The 16509-nt window shown below is 55.9% G+C and overlaps 1 long non-coding RNA gene across 1 annotated transcript; it reads right to left on the reverse strand.

The window, feature by feature from the left end:
• Window positions 1-1113: 1113 nt before the first annotated feature.
• Window positions 1114-3637, reverse strand: LOC135314064 (uncharacterized). The gene is made up of 4 exons (XR_010373547.1): window positions 3190-3637; window positions 2728-2790; window positions 2119-2293; window positions 1114-1579 (listed from the first exon to the last, which is right to left on the reverse strand). It is a non-coding gene; the product is annotated as an uncharacterized LOC135314064 (long non-coding RNA).
• Between the last annotated feature and the right edge of the window lie 12872 nt (window positions 3638-16509).

The following is a 16509-nucleotide window of genomic DNA, read 5'->3' on the forward strand; positions in this document are numbered from 1 at the left end:
TGCATGCTATCAACGAGTCTGTGACAAATGGGGGAAAGAAAGACCGCAGTCCTGCTGTTCTCTCAACAGGAGGGTGGCATCAAACCCAAAGTCGGCCTAGCCTAGGGTCCCTTGCCAGTGGGCAAAGCCCAGGGTGGCACGTTGGAGCAAGGCCAGCACGTGATACTTCCCCTGTGTGCTCTCCCGTGCCCCTGTGACCTACAGCACCAATTTGGTGAGCAGCGGAGGAGCCTGGTGACCTCTTGGCTGGCTCCTGGCAGCTCTCCAGACACTCTTTCCAGGCCATGTGCAACAGCTGTCAAGGAGCGGACGGACCAACGTACGGCCCCTTGGGCTCGCTGACCCGGAGAGCTCGCACGCACAGAGGGGGAGCCCGCGCTGAAGCACTGGAGGGCAAAACCATCATCCAGGCTTCTGGAGGAGAAGCGTTAAAACCCTCTCCCCCTCAACACGTTTACACCTTGATGGCAATAATAACTGCGATCTAAGCCAAGGCCTCGGAACTAAGAGCGGGCCCAGCCTCCCTTAAGTCGAAAAAGCCACGTGCTTACTGTTGTACCCCGCCCAAAGTGCCTGATCTGCACCAGCGAAGGGCCTTGGTTGTCAGTGTGTGGTTTGCTTTGGTGTCCTGTGAACAGTGGCCGCAGCCTGGGCAGCACAGCTGAACTCTTACAAATGCCTCGGGGCAGCCTTTCAAGCAGTGGGGTGGTCACCACTTTCTTACTGCCAAGGCAGTAAAAGCCTGGCTCAGGGAGCTTCTTAACAGCAGGCTCAGCAGCCAAGAGTGGAGACACTTTGCAGCACCCCCAATTGGTGGTGGTGGCCCACCAATTAGGGCCCATCAAGGGCCCATTAATTAGTGAGGACCTTTGTTTTGCCTCCAGTACATTTGCTTGTCAGACTTGTGTCCCAGGAGGTGCTCTTGATGGCTCCCCCTTTTCCTGGGTATGCCATCTGAGGAGGTCAGCTGTGGCCAGACGATCCCGCTGCAACAATCGTTCCCTCAGCCCACGGACCTTCACCGGTCCATGCGACTGGCCAGGTTGGGCCCCCGTCACGGCCTCCCGCACCGCGTGTGGGTCAGGTTGGTGTTGCTGGCCATGGCCGTGGGCTGCCCCAGCCCCTCGGGGCCCCGCCGCTGGCCAGAGGAGCCCCGTGCCTGGCTCCTGCCTGCCGACACAGTGGGCATCCACGGCTGCGCCCGGCTGCGGAGCTCAGCCGGTGCTGGTGCCTCGCGGGGTTTGCTGTTTGTACCACTGGAGACTTGTGTGCCAGCTCTGTCCCTCTTTATTTGTAGAGAAACGGCTGATCCCCGAAGCTGTTGGTGGGGGCTCTGTCAGCGCACCCCCAGGCCCTCCCCTGGCGGGGCTGCCTTCAGCCCCTGCTGGGGGGCCGGACCATCGGGCTTGGGGGGCGGGGGGGCCGTGGGGAGGGCGGGCGTGCCGGTTTCCCATGCACAAGTGGCGGCCGCTGGCGTTGGGTCCAGCTCTCAGGGGTGCTGGGCCGGCGGGTCCGGCTCTGCGGGCGCGAGGGGTATCTGCTGGTTTCCCGGCGGGCTTCTGAAGCTGCAGAGGCATGCCTGTGGAGAGAGGAGGCTGCTGAGGCCCTCAGCTGCAGATGGGGCACAGGGACTCTCCAATCCACAGCACGGCCCTGAGCTGGCAAGGCTCCCCAGCACGGGCTGAGCTGCCGGCACACCTTGGCCGAGGTGGACACCTGCACCTCATGGCCCTGGCAAGCAGGGGCATTCCTCGGGGCAGCTTTGCTGGTCAGGAGCGGGCGCTAGCGCACGTCTTGCTTTCTAGGGCAAGCTCGCCCCTGCTATTTCTCATCCCTGACCTTGCTTTGCCTATGCCTGGTGCTCCTGGGGCTGCTCTTGTCCAGGCAGGGTCGGTTTGAGCTGACACTGGCACCAGTGAGAGCGGGCTCTCGAGACAAAGGCCCAGGAGTCAAGATGCCAATTAAAGCGTCTGACAGCAGCAGAAACCTCAGCAGAGTTTTTTGGCCAACCCCTAACTAACCAACCACTCCACAGCAGCCTGACTAGGAATGCTTCGTGGCTACGACAAGCAGCCATGGAAGGAAGCATTCGGGGAGGGGGGGAAATGAATGACTCACCGTCTTCTATTTCTCCGCCGTCGGATCATGACATAGCACAACGCTATTGCAAGTGGCACGGAAATCACGACTGCTGCTGTGCCTATCATACAGCGTCTTCGCACATCTTGGGGACAGAAAAAACTTGCGGTGCTCTGGGGGTTGGAAACGCTTGGGATTGTCTCGCCAGCCACACCTGGAGGAGCAATTTGGGACGTTAGCCCGTCCTGTGCACCGCAGGTAAGCCCACGGCACATTTGATATGGCCAGGAAGGTCTCTGTTTCCCCCCAGTGCTGGTGCCTGGAGGCACACTCCCACCCTTTGGGACAGGCTGTCCCGCCGACCAAAACTCAGGCGGCTGTCAGGAGAGCACGGTGGGGGAGCGCAGCTGCTTGAGCAGTCGCTCGGACGAAAGCTATCCCTGCAGCAGGGAGGGGCACCCGCAACCCTCCCTCCCTCCCTGCGGGCCAGCCCCCACACCCTGTGGGGACCGAGTCAGGCCTTCTCAAGAGACCCTTGAGCCTTGCTCTCCCCTTCTGCCTCTTCTCCAGCATGGGCACCACCTGCAGCCGCTCCCAGGTTTTGGGACATGTCTCCCGCTTAGGGACCCCAGCGAGACTGCTCAGTACCTGAGTCTGTGCGGAAAAATTCATATACGCTGCCATGGTGGTCTCCTCCGGCCTTTGACAGCCCTGGCAAAAAGCAGAGACGACAGGTAAAGCCTCGTCACGGCTCAGGCACAGCAGGTGCAGGAGGATGGGGAGGTTCCCTCTGAGGCCCTGCCCAGTCGGGGAGTCAGGGCATCGCTCTGGACCTCAGCTCATGGGAGGGATCCCTCTCTGTGCTGCTCTTGTGCTTTGGGCCTCTAGGGGACTCACGGCAAGCACTGGGATGCAGCCACAGCAGGAGGTACGTTTGTGCAAGAGTCACGTTCCCCACCGTCTGCGGAACGTGTTCCCGATGCCTCGAACCCAAAACCCTTTCATCTTTGGCTGCTGCTGTGTTGTGCCAGAGCCAGCACCGGGGGAGGAGCCTGCTGACATATAGCGATCCCAATGGGTGACACCGCCTGACCACGGGACGGCAATTACCTGGCATGCCGTTGGCTTGCATCGCCTCTGTTTCTTCAGCAGAGGCTGGCAGGGAGCCACTGCTTCCTTCCAAAAACGCCTCCTTGTGCGCAGCCTCTCGGTCCGTCCCTTGAGAAAGCAAGCGGGACATTGGATTAGTTGGAACCCTTCCCATCAGGGAGGTGGCATCTTTGGGAGGCAGTGCTTCTCAAAGACATGGGTAATAAGGTTTAGACAAATTGCCGGGGCTTTTGGGGCTGCGCCTAGTCACTAGTCCAAACAACAGCCAGGCCTGATCTGCTGGGAGACCAGGAAATTGCACGCGATCTCCTGGTTCGCATTGCACGTAGTGCGTTTTTGGGAGACGGTAAGGTGATGCTAAATGCCTTCCTTCAAAGAGGATGGGAAGAAGATGCAGCCAGGCCAGCCGGGGAAACAGCCCTTCTGAGCAGGGCTGCTCCTATGCAAGGCCCTCCTGCCCTTCCCTGTAAGCCCCAGCAACGGTCATGTTCGTCCCATCCCAGCTATCGGTCTGCAGATGGGAAATCGAGCACAAGGCAGAAAGCCCGCTGAGTCAGCATCTCTGCCCGACCTCCAGCACTAGGAAAGGGCAAGCAGCACTGCTTGGGACCTCGCCCCCACCTGGAACTGGCTCTCAGTGGGCAAGCAGCACTGCGCGTGCTGAGCACAAGTGCAGCACGCGCCAGGCCCTCCAATCTGCCTGCGACATCTGCACAAGCCGCCTCTGAGCCGTACTGGGCAAGCTGGGACTGCAGCTGCCTCTGGCACTCGGCCTGAAGCACAACAGGCAGCAAAGGCTCTGCACCATCTCTATGGCTTGCCAGCACCTGCAAGGTGCGAAAGCCAGCGTCGCTGCAGCGAGGCCCTGATCAATCCCTTCCCGCTGCGCAGGCTACAGCGTGCCCAGTCTTGTACGTAAAACCTCCGGTTGTCACATCTCACGGCTAAGGCAGAGCGAAAGACACCCACCGTGTCCTCTCTCCAGTTCTTCCAGCATTTGCCTTAGGGCATGCGATGGCCCCGGGGACTTTTTCCCTCCTTCAGCTTGGTACCTGGCTCTTGGAGGACCTTCAGGGAAAGCATTTGGTGCAATTTCACAGGAATAAATTACAGGCAACCAGTGCTTAGCCTGCAAGGTCAGCGGAGACGGACCACTCACCCCTGCGATGCCAGCCGCTCTGTAGCACAGCATCCAGCCGAGGAGCTGCAAAAGTCCTCCCTACGGGCACGTCTGTAACTAAACACCCAGAGAAGCCTCCGTCACCTGTTGTCTGCGCATCATTGGCCACGGAAGGAGCAGCTTGCATTTCACATGGCAAGAAGATTAAAAGGTGACTGCTCCCTCCTCCCACTGCCTTAACCTGTGGGATTGCTCTCAGGCTCGGGGACAGGAAGAGGCCAAGAGGTCAGGAAGCTCTCGACTTTGAGAGGACCTTCAGGAAAATGGCACATGAATAAACTCTTGCCACAGTGTCAATGTTAATTCTTTCAAGGAAAGGGACACCGAGACCTTACCTCCAGGAAGCCCCAAGGGCTCCAAACCAACATCCAGCCGAGAGGCTGGATAACCGTTGCCACGACCCTCACCTAAAAGCAAGCACAGAAGAGTAACATTTCCGTTGCATGTTGGGATCCACTTCTGCCCTCGTGAACTGCAGGCACTGGAAGGGGGTCAGGTAACGAGGTGGTAGCCAGACATAGGTGGGGAGTGCCAAAGCTGCAGAGGGGCCCGGGGACGTCTTGACTGGCTCCTTGCAGCTCTTCAGACACTCTTTGCAGGCCATGTGCAACACCCGTTGAGGAGCAGCCGGACCAACATACGGCCCTTTGGGGCTTTCTTCTCGGGAGAGCTCTCTCTCACACACACACACACAAACACACAGAGAGGTGACCCTCGTTAAAGCTCTGGAGGGAAAAAAAACCATCACCCACGCTTCTTGGGGAGAAGAGCCCGCTGGCCTGTGAAAGGCTGCACCAGCGCTGCCTGCTTACCTGCTTCCAGTGCTTGCCACGGAGCAGCCTGGGTAACCCTGGCATGCAGGGCCACCAGGAGGAGGATGAGGAGGAGGTGGTGGGTGGTGGCCATGGCCCTGCCACTGCCGCAGCCGCTGCTGTCGCTGCAGCCGCTGCTGTCGCTGCCGCTGCTGCCGCTGCTGCTGCTGCAGATGGGTCCGGGGGCTGAGCGGTCAGTATTTATAGCCAGCACAGCACTGTGGGGCTCTGTGATGTCACAGCCTCGCTGTGACCTCACGGCCTGGCCGAGCCTGTGTGGGGATGGCCCTCGGGGCGCTCGTGGAGAGCCGCTGGAGCACAGCCAGGGGAGCTGCCCTCTTTGGGAGGGGAGCACATCCCGTCGGGCAGCTCTGTCCAAGGGCTGGGACACAGGCCCAGCTGGGGCTGAGCCCACGGCTCTGCTCTGTTTTCCGGGCACTGTCACAGGGGCAGCGAGGAGTTCACAGTCCCCCAGAACAACCAGAAACCACAGCCAAGGGCTTTCTGACCTCCTTGGGGGCTGTTAGCAACAGCTCGTGAGGCTGAAGAGTGAGCTATTTCAGTCTCAAGACAAGTGCAAGATCCCCTTCCGTCGGCAGCTTCCAGGCTGGAGCCCAGTTTGGTGCCTTGGGGGACCCCAGGGCTAACGAGTCACTTTTGTTTTCCACCAAAGATGAAGCCTTGACTTTTCCATTCCTTCTTCATGTGAAATTTAAGGGAGTACGCTCTGTCAGGCTCCTGAAAGAGCAAAGTCAATCCCTGAAACAGAAGAGTACTCTCTCCAATTATTTGACATGCAAAGGGAACCCAGGAGAGCACAGGGTGTGTATATACCACCTGACCAACCTAGTGGCCTTCTATGATGGAGTGACTACACCAGCGGACAAGGGAAGAGCTACAGATGTCATCTAGCTGGACTTCCAAAAGGCCTTTGACACGGTCCCCCATATCATCCTTCTCTCTAGATTGGAGAGCTATGGATCTGATGGATGGACTGTTTGGTGGATAAGGAATTGGCTGGATGGTCTCATCCAGAGGGTCATGGTCAATGGCTCAGTGTCCAGATGGAGATCAGGGACGAGTGGTGTCCCTCAGTGTTCTGTACTGGGACGAGTACTGTTTAACATCTTCATCAATGCAATGGCATAGACAGCAGGATCGAGTGCCCCCTCGGCAAGTTTGCAGGCGACAGCAAGCTGAGTGGTGCGGCTGACACGCCTGAGGGATGGGGTGCCATCCAGAGGGAGCTGGGCAAGCTCAAGAAGTGGGCTCATGGGAACATCACACGGTTCACGAAGGCCAAGTGCAGGGTCCTGCGCCTGCAGGGTTGGGGCAAGCCCTGGTATCAACAGAGCCTGGGGGATGAAGGGATTGAGAGCAGCCCTGTGGAAAAGGACTTGGGGGTACTGGTGGATGGAAAGCTGCACAGGAGCCGGCAATGAGCACTCGCAGCCCAGAAAGCCGATGTTATCCTGGGCTGCATCAAAAGAAGGGTGGGCAGCAGGTGGAGGGAGGTGATTCTGCCCCTCCGCTCCGCTCTGGTGAGACCCCACCTGCAGTACTGTGTCCAGCTCTGGAGCCCTGAGCACAGGAAAGACATGGAGCTGTTGGAGCGGGTCCAGAGGAGGGCCACAAAAGTGACCCTCAGAGGTCTGGAACACCTCTCCTATGAGGAAAGGCCGAGGGAGTTGGGTTGTTCAGCCCAACTGACGAGAAGGCTGCGGGGAGACCTCCTTGCGGCCTCTCGATACTTGCAGGGGGCTTGTAAGATGGGGAGAGAGTTTTTAGGAGGGCCTATTGCAGCAGGGCAAGGGGTAGTGGTTTTAAACTAAAAGAGGGTAGATTCAGAGCGGATATAAGGGAGACATTTTTTACGCTGAGGGTGGTGAAACACCGGCACAGGTTGCCCCGGGAAGTGGTAGCTGTCCCATCCCTGGAAACAGTGACGGTCAGGCTGGACGAGGCTCTGAGCAGCCTGATGTAGTTGCAGATGGCCCTGCTCATTGCAGGTGGGGTTGGGCTAGATGGCCTTTACAGGGCCCTCGCAACCCAAACCATTCTGTGATGCTACGATTCAGGGTGCTGGGAGCATCGACTGCAAAGACCGAGTCAATCTGAACGCGAAATATGTGTTAGGATAAGCCAAATGTCTTTTGCCTCTGAAAGCGTGTGGCAGAGGAAAAGGTATTGCTCGGAGCTGTTTTGGGTGGAGTGGAGCAGAACTTGCATTAACTTTAGTGCCTGAGAGTGCCTGGTCCCTCCACCTCCACAAATTAAACCAAAATGAAAGACTTGCCTGCTTATGCCCAACTCGTCATGTTCTCCTAGCAGGCTGACTAGCTGACTGTTGGGACTACCTTCTCCACGGGCTTTGGTCAAGCCCTGGCCTGCTGGGGAGTTTTTTTTATCCTCTGTTCTTTGGCCCTCCAGAAGGAAAATGGAAATAACCTGAGAAAGAGTGTGCCAGCTCCCAGTGAGGGCTGGAGCGTTCCGCCCCAAGCAAGTAACCCTGGAAAGTCATCGTGCGGTCCTGAACAGACACTGGCATCCTTTTAACTGCAAGTTGGTGTTGTGTTACATGCTAAGGCACCGTTTGCTCAGTGGAGGCTGTCCTTTGCTAAGTGTCCTTATGTGCCATTGATAGTTGGGCTCCCGTGTCAAGGAGGAGCGTTGTCAAGAAGCAATCCCTAATTGCAGCCATCAGCTCAGGCCTGGGAGCCTGAGCGGTGGGGGCAGCGGCCCCACGGATCAAGCTCTGACCCCAGCTCCCTGCATGGTGGCAGGCTCGGTTCAGCGCTGATGGATTTGGGCTCACACCCCTAACATCCGCTGGCTCCCACGTCGTACGGTGTCACTCCATCTCCCGACACAGACCCCGGAGGAGCGTCATGAGGAATTCATGAGGGAAACCCAACCATTTCCCGTAAAACGGGAGTTGGCAACCCTTTTAAGGGACTGGGAGGGAGCCCTTTGTCTCACCACATCTTCTGCCAGCTCTCGTGCTCAGTGTTGACTGAGGGTGCTGGCCAATTTCCCCTTTCTGCTCTTGTCTTTTGCACAGAGGCAGGCCGGGTCTTTCCTATTACACTGACTTCAGCTGCAGTTCTCCCCTGGTGTTTATCCCGCGGGGTGTACGGTGGTAATAAAGAGCATAGGAAAGACACAGACCTGCTGGAGCAGGTGCAGAGCAGGGCCACAAAGATGATGATGAGGGGGCTGGAGCAGCTGGCAGTAGCTCAGGTGTCTGAAGTTAGGTCACCTGCATGCTATCAACGAGTCTGTGACAAATGGGGGAAAGAAAGACCGCAGTCCTGCTGTTCTCTCAACAGGAGGGTGGCATCAAACCCAAAGTCGGCCTAGCCTAGGGTCCCTTGCCAGTGGGCAAAGCCCAGGGTGGCACGTTGGAGCAAGGCCAGCACGTGATACTTCCCCTGTGTGCTCTCCCGTGCCCCTGTGACCTACAGCACCAATTTGGTGAGCAGCGGAGGAGCCTGGTGACCTCTTGGCTGGCTCCTGGCAGCTCTCCAGACACTTGTCGTGGTTTAGCAGCAGCTCAGCCCCACACAGTCGCTCGCTCACTCCCCACCGGTAGATGGGGGAGAGAATCAGGAGGGTAACGCTCGTGGGTTGGGATAAGAACAGTTTAATAATTAAAATTAAAAGAAAACAACAGTAGAAATGCAATGTAAAGGAGAACAACGAGAGGCGCAAAGCCCCGGGGGAGGGGGGGAAGGGAGGGGAGAGGGGGAACGAACCGCCGGAACAAACTGCCCGCGCCGCAGCCGCGCACCGCCCGCCGACCCGACGCCGCGCCGCCTCCGCGCTGGCGCTGCAACTGCCCCCACCTCAATATATTGGTCATGGTGTCACATGGTATGGAATGAACCTGCCATTGGCCAGTCGGGGTCAGCCGTCCCCACCATGGCCCTGCCCCTCCCAGTCCCCCCCGCCACGCGGCAGAGCGCGGGAAGCTGGAAAGGTAGCTGACCCCCACAGTGAGGAGAATTAACCCCTTCACAGCCAAAACCAGCACATTCTCCACCCCTTATTCCATACCATTTACACCATGCCCAGGTCCCATATAATGCAATACAACCATACCAACCACCACCCCTCCCCTTCCCATCCTTTAACATAATACACAGACATCATTCCCTTAGTTCATGGACCTTCCCTGTACAATGTCCATTAAAAATGTCCATTGAGTTCATCCAGTCCATGACTCTGGGCTCCATCTGTTGTATCAGTCTTTCCGGGTGGGAGAGATGGTGTGTGGCGTTGGGTCGCTGCATACCGAGTCAGTCATCGTTCCATCACTGCTGCACGGCTTGTTTCATAGTTGATCTTCCATGGGTTGGGAGGCTCGTACTCTGATATCATTGGTACAACACAGAGGTGACACACAGTATTATATAGCAGTTCACATTGTGCCATGCAGTTCATTGACTGTTTTCACCCAAAATCAAATCCCCTTGAGGCACACATCGGATTTCTCCATCCTCCCGCATCACCCACCAAGTGCACCCAGGTCCTCGAGCAAAAGCAATCCCACGAATGGGTTTGCCTTTGCCGGAGGCAGGAAGAACCCAGACTGTTTTGCCCAGCATACTTTTTGTGTGCACTACAGGGACTCTATCCCCTTCCACAGTACGTAAGGATTCTGACTGGGCAGGGCCAGCTCGGTTGGCAGATCCCCTCGTGTTGACTAACCACGTGGCTTTTGCTAAATGTGTATCCCAGTGCTTGAATGTTCCACCCCCCATTGCTCTCAGTGTAGTTTTTAACAGTCCATTGTACCGTTCAATTTCCCCAGAGGCTGGTGCGTGATAGGGGATGTGATACTCCCACTCAATGTCATGCTCTTTGGCCCAGGTGTCTATGAGGCTATTTCGGAAATGAGTCCCGTTGTCTGACTCAATTCTCTCTGGGGTGCCATGTCGCCACAGGACTTGTTTCTCAAGACCCAGGATAGTGTTCCAGGCAGTGGCGTGGGGGACAGGATATGTTTCCAGCCAGCCAGTCGTTGTTTCTACCATTGTAAGCACATGGCGCTTGCCTTGGCGGGTCTGTGGGAGTGTGATATAGTCAATTTGCCAGGCCTCCCCATATCTATATTTCAGCTATCGTCCCCCATACCACAGAGGCTTTACCCGCTTTGCTTGCTTGATTGCAGCGCATGTGTCACATTCGTGGATAACCTGTGCAATAATATCCATAGTCAAGTCCACCCCTCGATCACGAGCCCACCTGTATGTTGCATCTCTCCCTTGATGACCTGAGGTGTCATCGGCCCACCGAGCTAGAAATAGTTCACCCTTATGCTGCCAGTCCAGATCCACCTCAGCCACTTCAATCTTGGCAGCCTGATCTACCTGCTGGTTGTTCCGATGTTCTTCAGTGGCCCGACTCTTGGGGACGTGAGCATCCACATGACGTACCTTTACAACCAGGTTCTCTACCCGGGCAGCAATATCTTGCCACAGTGCGGCAGCCCAGATGGGTTTGCCTCTGCGCTGCCAGTTGCTTTGCTTCCATTGCTGCAGCCAGCCCCACAAGGCATTTGCCACCATCCAGGAGTCAGTACAGAGATAGAGCACTGGCCACTTTTCCCGTTCAGCGATGTCTAAGGCCAGCTGGATGGCCTTTACCTCTGCAAACTGGCTCGATTCACCTTCTCCTTCAGCAGTTTCTGCTACTTGTCGTGTAGGACTCCATACAGCAGCCTTCCATCTCCGGTGCTTTCCCACAAGGCGACAGGACCCATCAGTGAACAGGGCGTATTGCTTCTCATTTTCTGGCAGTTGGTTATACAGTGGGGCTTCTTCAGCACGTGTCACCTCCTCCTCTGGTGATAATCCAAAATCTTTGCCTTCTGGCCAGTCCATAATCACTTCCAAGATTCCTGGGCGACTGGGGTTTCCTACTCGAGCCCGCTGGGTAATCAGTGCAACCCATTTACTCCACGTAGCATCAGTTGCATGGTGTGTAGAGGGGATGTTTCCTTTGAACATCCAGCCCAGCACTGGCAGTCGGGGTGCCAGGAGCAACTGTGCTTCAGTACCAACCACTTCTGAAGCAGCTCGAACCCCTTCATATGCTGCTAATATCTCTTTTTCAGTTGGAGTATAGCGGGCTTCGGACCCTCTGTATCCCCGACTCCAAAACCCTAGGGGTCGACCCTGGGTCTCCCCTGGTGCTTTCTGCCAGAGGCTCCAGGTAGGGCCATTCTCCCCGGCTGCGGTGTAGAGCACATTTTTTACATCTTGTCCTGCCCGGACTGGCCCAAGAGCTACTGCATGGACTATTTCTCGTTTAATCTGTTCAAAGGCTTGTCGTTGCTCAGGGCCCCATTTGAAATCATTCTTTTTCCGGGTCACTTGATAGAGAGGGCTTACAATCAGACTGTAATTTGGAATATGCATTCTCCAAAAACCCACAACGCCCAAGAAAGCTTGTGTTTCCTTTTTGCTAGTTGGTGGAGACATGGCTGCTATTTTGTTGATCACATCCATTGGAATATGACGATGACCATCTTGCCATTTGATTCCTAAGAACTGGATTTCTCGTGCAGGTCCCTTCACCTTACTTTGTTTTATGGCAAAACCAGCCTTCAGAAGGATTTGGACTATTTTCTCTCCTTTCTCAAAAACTTCTTCCGCTGTGCTGCCCCACACAATGATGTCATCAATGTACTGAAGGTGTTCTGGAGCTTCTCCCTGTTCCAGTACAGTCTGAATCAGTCCATGGCAAATGGCAGGACTGTGTTTCCACCCCTGGGGCAGTCGATTCCAGGTATACTGAACGCCCCTCCATGTGAAAGCAAACTGTGGCCTGCACTCTGCTGCCAGAGGGATTGAGAAGAATGCATTAGCAATATCAATTGTGGCATACCACTTGGCCGCCTTTGACTCCAGTTCGTATTGAAGTTCTAGCATGTCTGGCACAGCAGCACTCAACGGTGGAGTGACTTCATTCAGGCCACGATAGTCTACTGTTAGCCTCCACTCTCCATTAGACTTCCGGACTGGCCATATGGGACTGTTAAAGGGTGAGTGGGTCTTACTGATGACTCCTTGGCTCCTCAGTTGGTGAATGAGTTTATGGATGGGGATCAGAGAGTCTCTGTTGGTGCGATATTGCCGCCGGTGCACTGTTGTGGTGGCGATTGGCACCTGTTGTTCTTTGACCTTCAGCAACCCCACCACAGAAGGGTCCTTTGAGAGACCGGGCAAGGTAGACAGCTGTTCAGTTTCCTCCGTCTCCAAGGCAGCTACACCAAAAGCCCACTTGTAACCTTTTGGGTCCTTGAAATACCCTTTCCTGAGGTAGTCTATGCCAAGGATGCACGGAGCCTCTGGGCCAGTCACAATGGGGTGCTTCTGCCACTCATTGCCAGTTAGGCTCACTTCGGCCTCCAATACAGTTAGCTCTTGGGATCCCCCTGTCACTCCAGCAATGCTGATGGGTTCTGCCCCTATATAGTTCGATGGCATTAAGGTGCACTGTGCGCCGGTGTCCACTAAAGCTTTATACTCCTGTGGGTCGGACGTGCCAGGCCATCGGATCCACACAGTCCAGTAAGCCCGGTTATCCCTTTCCTCCACCCGGCTGGAGGCAGGGCCCCTCTAGTCCTGATCATGGCAGTCACAACTCACTTCCTGCAAATGTGAATCAGGAGTCCTTCTATTACACTTAGAAATAAAATCTGCGCTTCTACTCCTCTGTCTGGGGACTTGTTCACTGGAAATTGGAGCAGCGGCTTTCCTGGAAGAGCCCCCCTGAGTGACTGTTCTTCCTTGCAGTTCATGCACTCGTGCCTGTAGGGTCGAGGTAGGCTTGCCATCCCACCTCATCATGTCCTCTCCGTGGTCACGCAGGTAGAACCATAGGGTGGCCCGTGGTGTGTATCCCCTTCTTTGAGCCAAAGGACGCTTATTCCTAACAGCTGAGACACTGCTCTGTCGAGGTGGGGAGTAGGACAGATCTTCTTTGAGTTGCTGGACCTCTTGGGATAGTTTCTCCACAGCAGAGACAAGCGAGGAAGAGATATTTGTGTCGTAATCTCGGAGTTTATCTATCACCTCTGCCACCGTTGGTGTCTTGTCATCTTTCCAGGACATCACTGCCAATGAGTTTGCATGCGAAGATGGTGCGCTCCGTACAAACTTCCGCCACATGGGTCGTGTGCACTCGGCTTCATCTGGATCTTTGGATGACCGTTGATCGTCCAGGTCACCATAAATCACCTCAAACACAGCTAATTCCCTTAGATACTGGATGCCTTTCTCCATAGTTGTCCATTTTCCTGGGCGATATGTAACATCTTCTTTAAAGGGATACCTTTCCTTCACTCCAGACAGGAGTCGCCTCCAGAGGCTGAGGGCTTGTGGCTTTTTTCCTATTGCTTTGTCAACGCCCCCTTCCCCAGAAAGGGATCCCAATTGTTTGGCTTCTTTTCCCTCTAGTTCCAGGCTACTGGCCCCATTATCCCAGCATCAGAGCAGCCAGGTGACAATGTGCTCACCTGAACGACGGCTATAATCTTTTCGCATATCTCGCAACTCGCTTAAGGACAGGGATCGGGTGGTCTCTATTTCATTTATTACTTCTCCCTCCTCTCCCCGCGATGGCCCTGGTTCTTCATCATCCCGTTCTAAACGAGTTGATGTCCGCTTCCAATATTTTGTCTTGTGTATGGGGGCAACTGATACTGGTACGGGTTTATTTTCTGAGCTAGCTCCGGTACTTGTTGTGGGGGTTTGAGTGGCTGCAGTGCCTGTCGTCCGGGCTGGATTGTCTACAGTGCCAGTCACTTTGCATTTCAATCCAGAGACATTCTCTTCCCCCTGGGGGCATTGAATGCTGTTGAGCAGGGCTCGGTATGCATGGGCCAGACCCCAGCATGTTGCAGTTATCTGTGTCTCTCTGGAGTTCCCAGCGTAACAACATACTTTCTCCAAATATTCTACTAGTTTTTTAGGATTCTGCACTTGTTCGGGGGTGAAACTCCAAAACACTGGGGGTGCCCACCGCCCTAGGTATTTGCCCATGCTATCCCACATGCCCTGCCACTCGTAACTATCAAGCCTCGGGGCAGATTTCTGGGTGATATTCTTAAGTTGCTTAGTCAAAACCAAAACAACCTGCCCAAAAACTAACAATAAGTGCACCTTAACCACCCAAGGATGTTCAAGATACAAAGACGCTGTTGTAACAAAGGCACAGACATCATAGAACAAAGTTGCAAAGGTATTATTCTGTATTTCCTCCATATAAAATCTCTCAGAGGAGGAGGTATAATTGCTAATTGCCTCAACAAGGTGGTATCCGAAGTACAGTAACGGTTTCAGCAAAAACCCCAAATACCAGATAAAGCTGAAAATGAGTGTTTGTATAACAAATCTTGTAGGCAAAACATTACTAATCACAGCAGAACACAGCAGACTCAACAAACCAACACCAATCTGTAACACCAACTGCAAAAAGGACAACATGGTGCTGTGACCAGCAGCTGTTGTTATCTCCAACCCTTGAGCCCCACGTTGGGCGCCAAAAAGACTGTCGTGGTTTAGCGGCAGCTCAGCCCCACACAGTCGCTCGCTCACTCCCCACCGGTAGATGGGGGAGAGAATCAGGAGGGTAATGCTCGTGGGTTGGGATAAGAACAGTTTAATAATTAAAATTAAAAGAAAACAACAGTAGAAATGCAATGTAAAGGAGAACAACGAGAGGCGCAAAGCCCCGGGGGAGGGGGGGAAGGGAGGGGAGAGGGGGAACGAACCGCCGGAACAAACTGCCCGCGCCGCAGCCGCGCGCCGCCCGCCGACCCGACGCCGCGCCGCCTCCGCGCTGGCGCTGCAACTGCCCCCACCTCAATATATTGGTCATGGTGTCACATGGTATGGAATGAACCTGCCATTGGCCAGTCGGGGTCAGCCGTCCCCACCATGGCCCTGCCCCTCCCAGCCCCCCCCCCGCCACGCGGCAGAGCACGGGAAGCTGGAAAGGTAGCCGACCCCCACAGTGAGGAGAATTAACCCCTTCTCAGCCAAAACCAGCACAACACTCTTTCCAGGACATGTGCAACAGCTGTCGAGGTGCGGACGGACCAACGTACGGCCCCTTGGGCTCGCTGACCCGGAGAGCTCGCACGCACAGAGGGGGAGCCCGCGCTGAAGCACTGGAGGGCAAAACCATCATCCAGGCTTCTGGAGGAGAAGCGTTAAAACCCTCTCCCCCTCAACACGTTTACACCTTGATGGCAATAATAACTGCGATCTAAGCCAAGGCCTCGGAACTAAGAGCGGGCCCAGCCTCCCTTAAGTCGAAAAAGCCACGTGCTTACTGTTGTACCCCGCCCAAAGTGCCTGATCTGCACCAGCGAAGGGCCTTGGTTGTCAGTGTGTGGTTTGCTTTGGTGTCCTGTGAACAGTGGCCGCAGCCTGGGCAGCACAGCTGAACTCTTACAAATGCCTCGGGGCAGCCTTTCAAGCAGTGGGGTGGTCACCACTTTCTTACTGCCAAGGCAGTAAAAGCCTGGCTCAGGGAGCTTCTTAACAGCAGGCTCAGCAGCCAAGAGTGGACACACTTTGCAGCACCCCCAATTGGTGGTGGTGGCCCACCAATTAGGGCCCATCAAGGGCCCATTAATTAGTGAGGACCTTTGTTTTGCCTCCAGTACATTTGCTTGTCAGACTTGTGTCCCAGGAGGTGCTCTTGATGGCTCCCCCTTTTCCTGGGTATGCCATCTGAGGAGGTCAGCTGTGGCCAGACGATCCCGCTGCAACAATCGTTCCCTCAGCCCACGGACCTTCACCGGTCCATGCGACTGGCCAGGTTGGGCCCCCGTCACTGCCTCCCGCACCGCGTGTGGGTCAGGTTGGTGTTGCTGGCCATGGCCGTGGGCTGCCCCAGCCCCTCGGGGCCCCGCCGCTGGCCAGAGGAGCCCCGTGCCTGGCTCCTGCCTGCCGACACAGTGGGCATCCACGGCTGCGCCCGGCTGCGGAGCTCAGCCGGTGCTGGTGCCTCGCGGGGTTTGCTGTTTGTACCACTGGAGACTTGTGTGCCAGCTCTGTCCCTCTTTATTTGTAGAGAAACGGCTGATCCCCGAAGCTGTTGGTGGGGGCTCTGTCAGCGCACCCCCAGGCCCTCCCCTGGCGGGGCTGCCTTCAGCCCCTGCTGGGGGGCCGGACCATCGGGCTCGGGGGGCGGGGGGGCCGTGGGGAGGGCGGGCGTGCCGGTTTCCCATGCACAAGTGGCGGCCGCTGGCATTGGGTCCAGCTCTCAGGGGTGCTGGGCCGGTGGGTCCGGCTCTGCGGGCGCGAGGGG

Source organism: Phalacrocorax carbo, chromosome 6 (assembly GCF_963921805.1).
Source record: "Phalacrocorax carbo chromosome 6, bPhaCar2.1, whole genome shotgun sequence".
In the NCBI taxonomy this organism is placed as follows: Eukaryota; Metazoa; Chordata; class Aves; order Suliformes; family Phalacrocoracidae; genus Phalacrocorax; species Phalacrocorax carbo.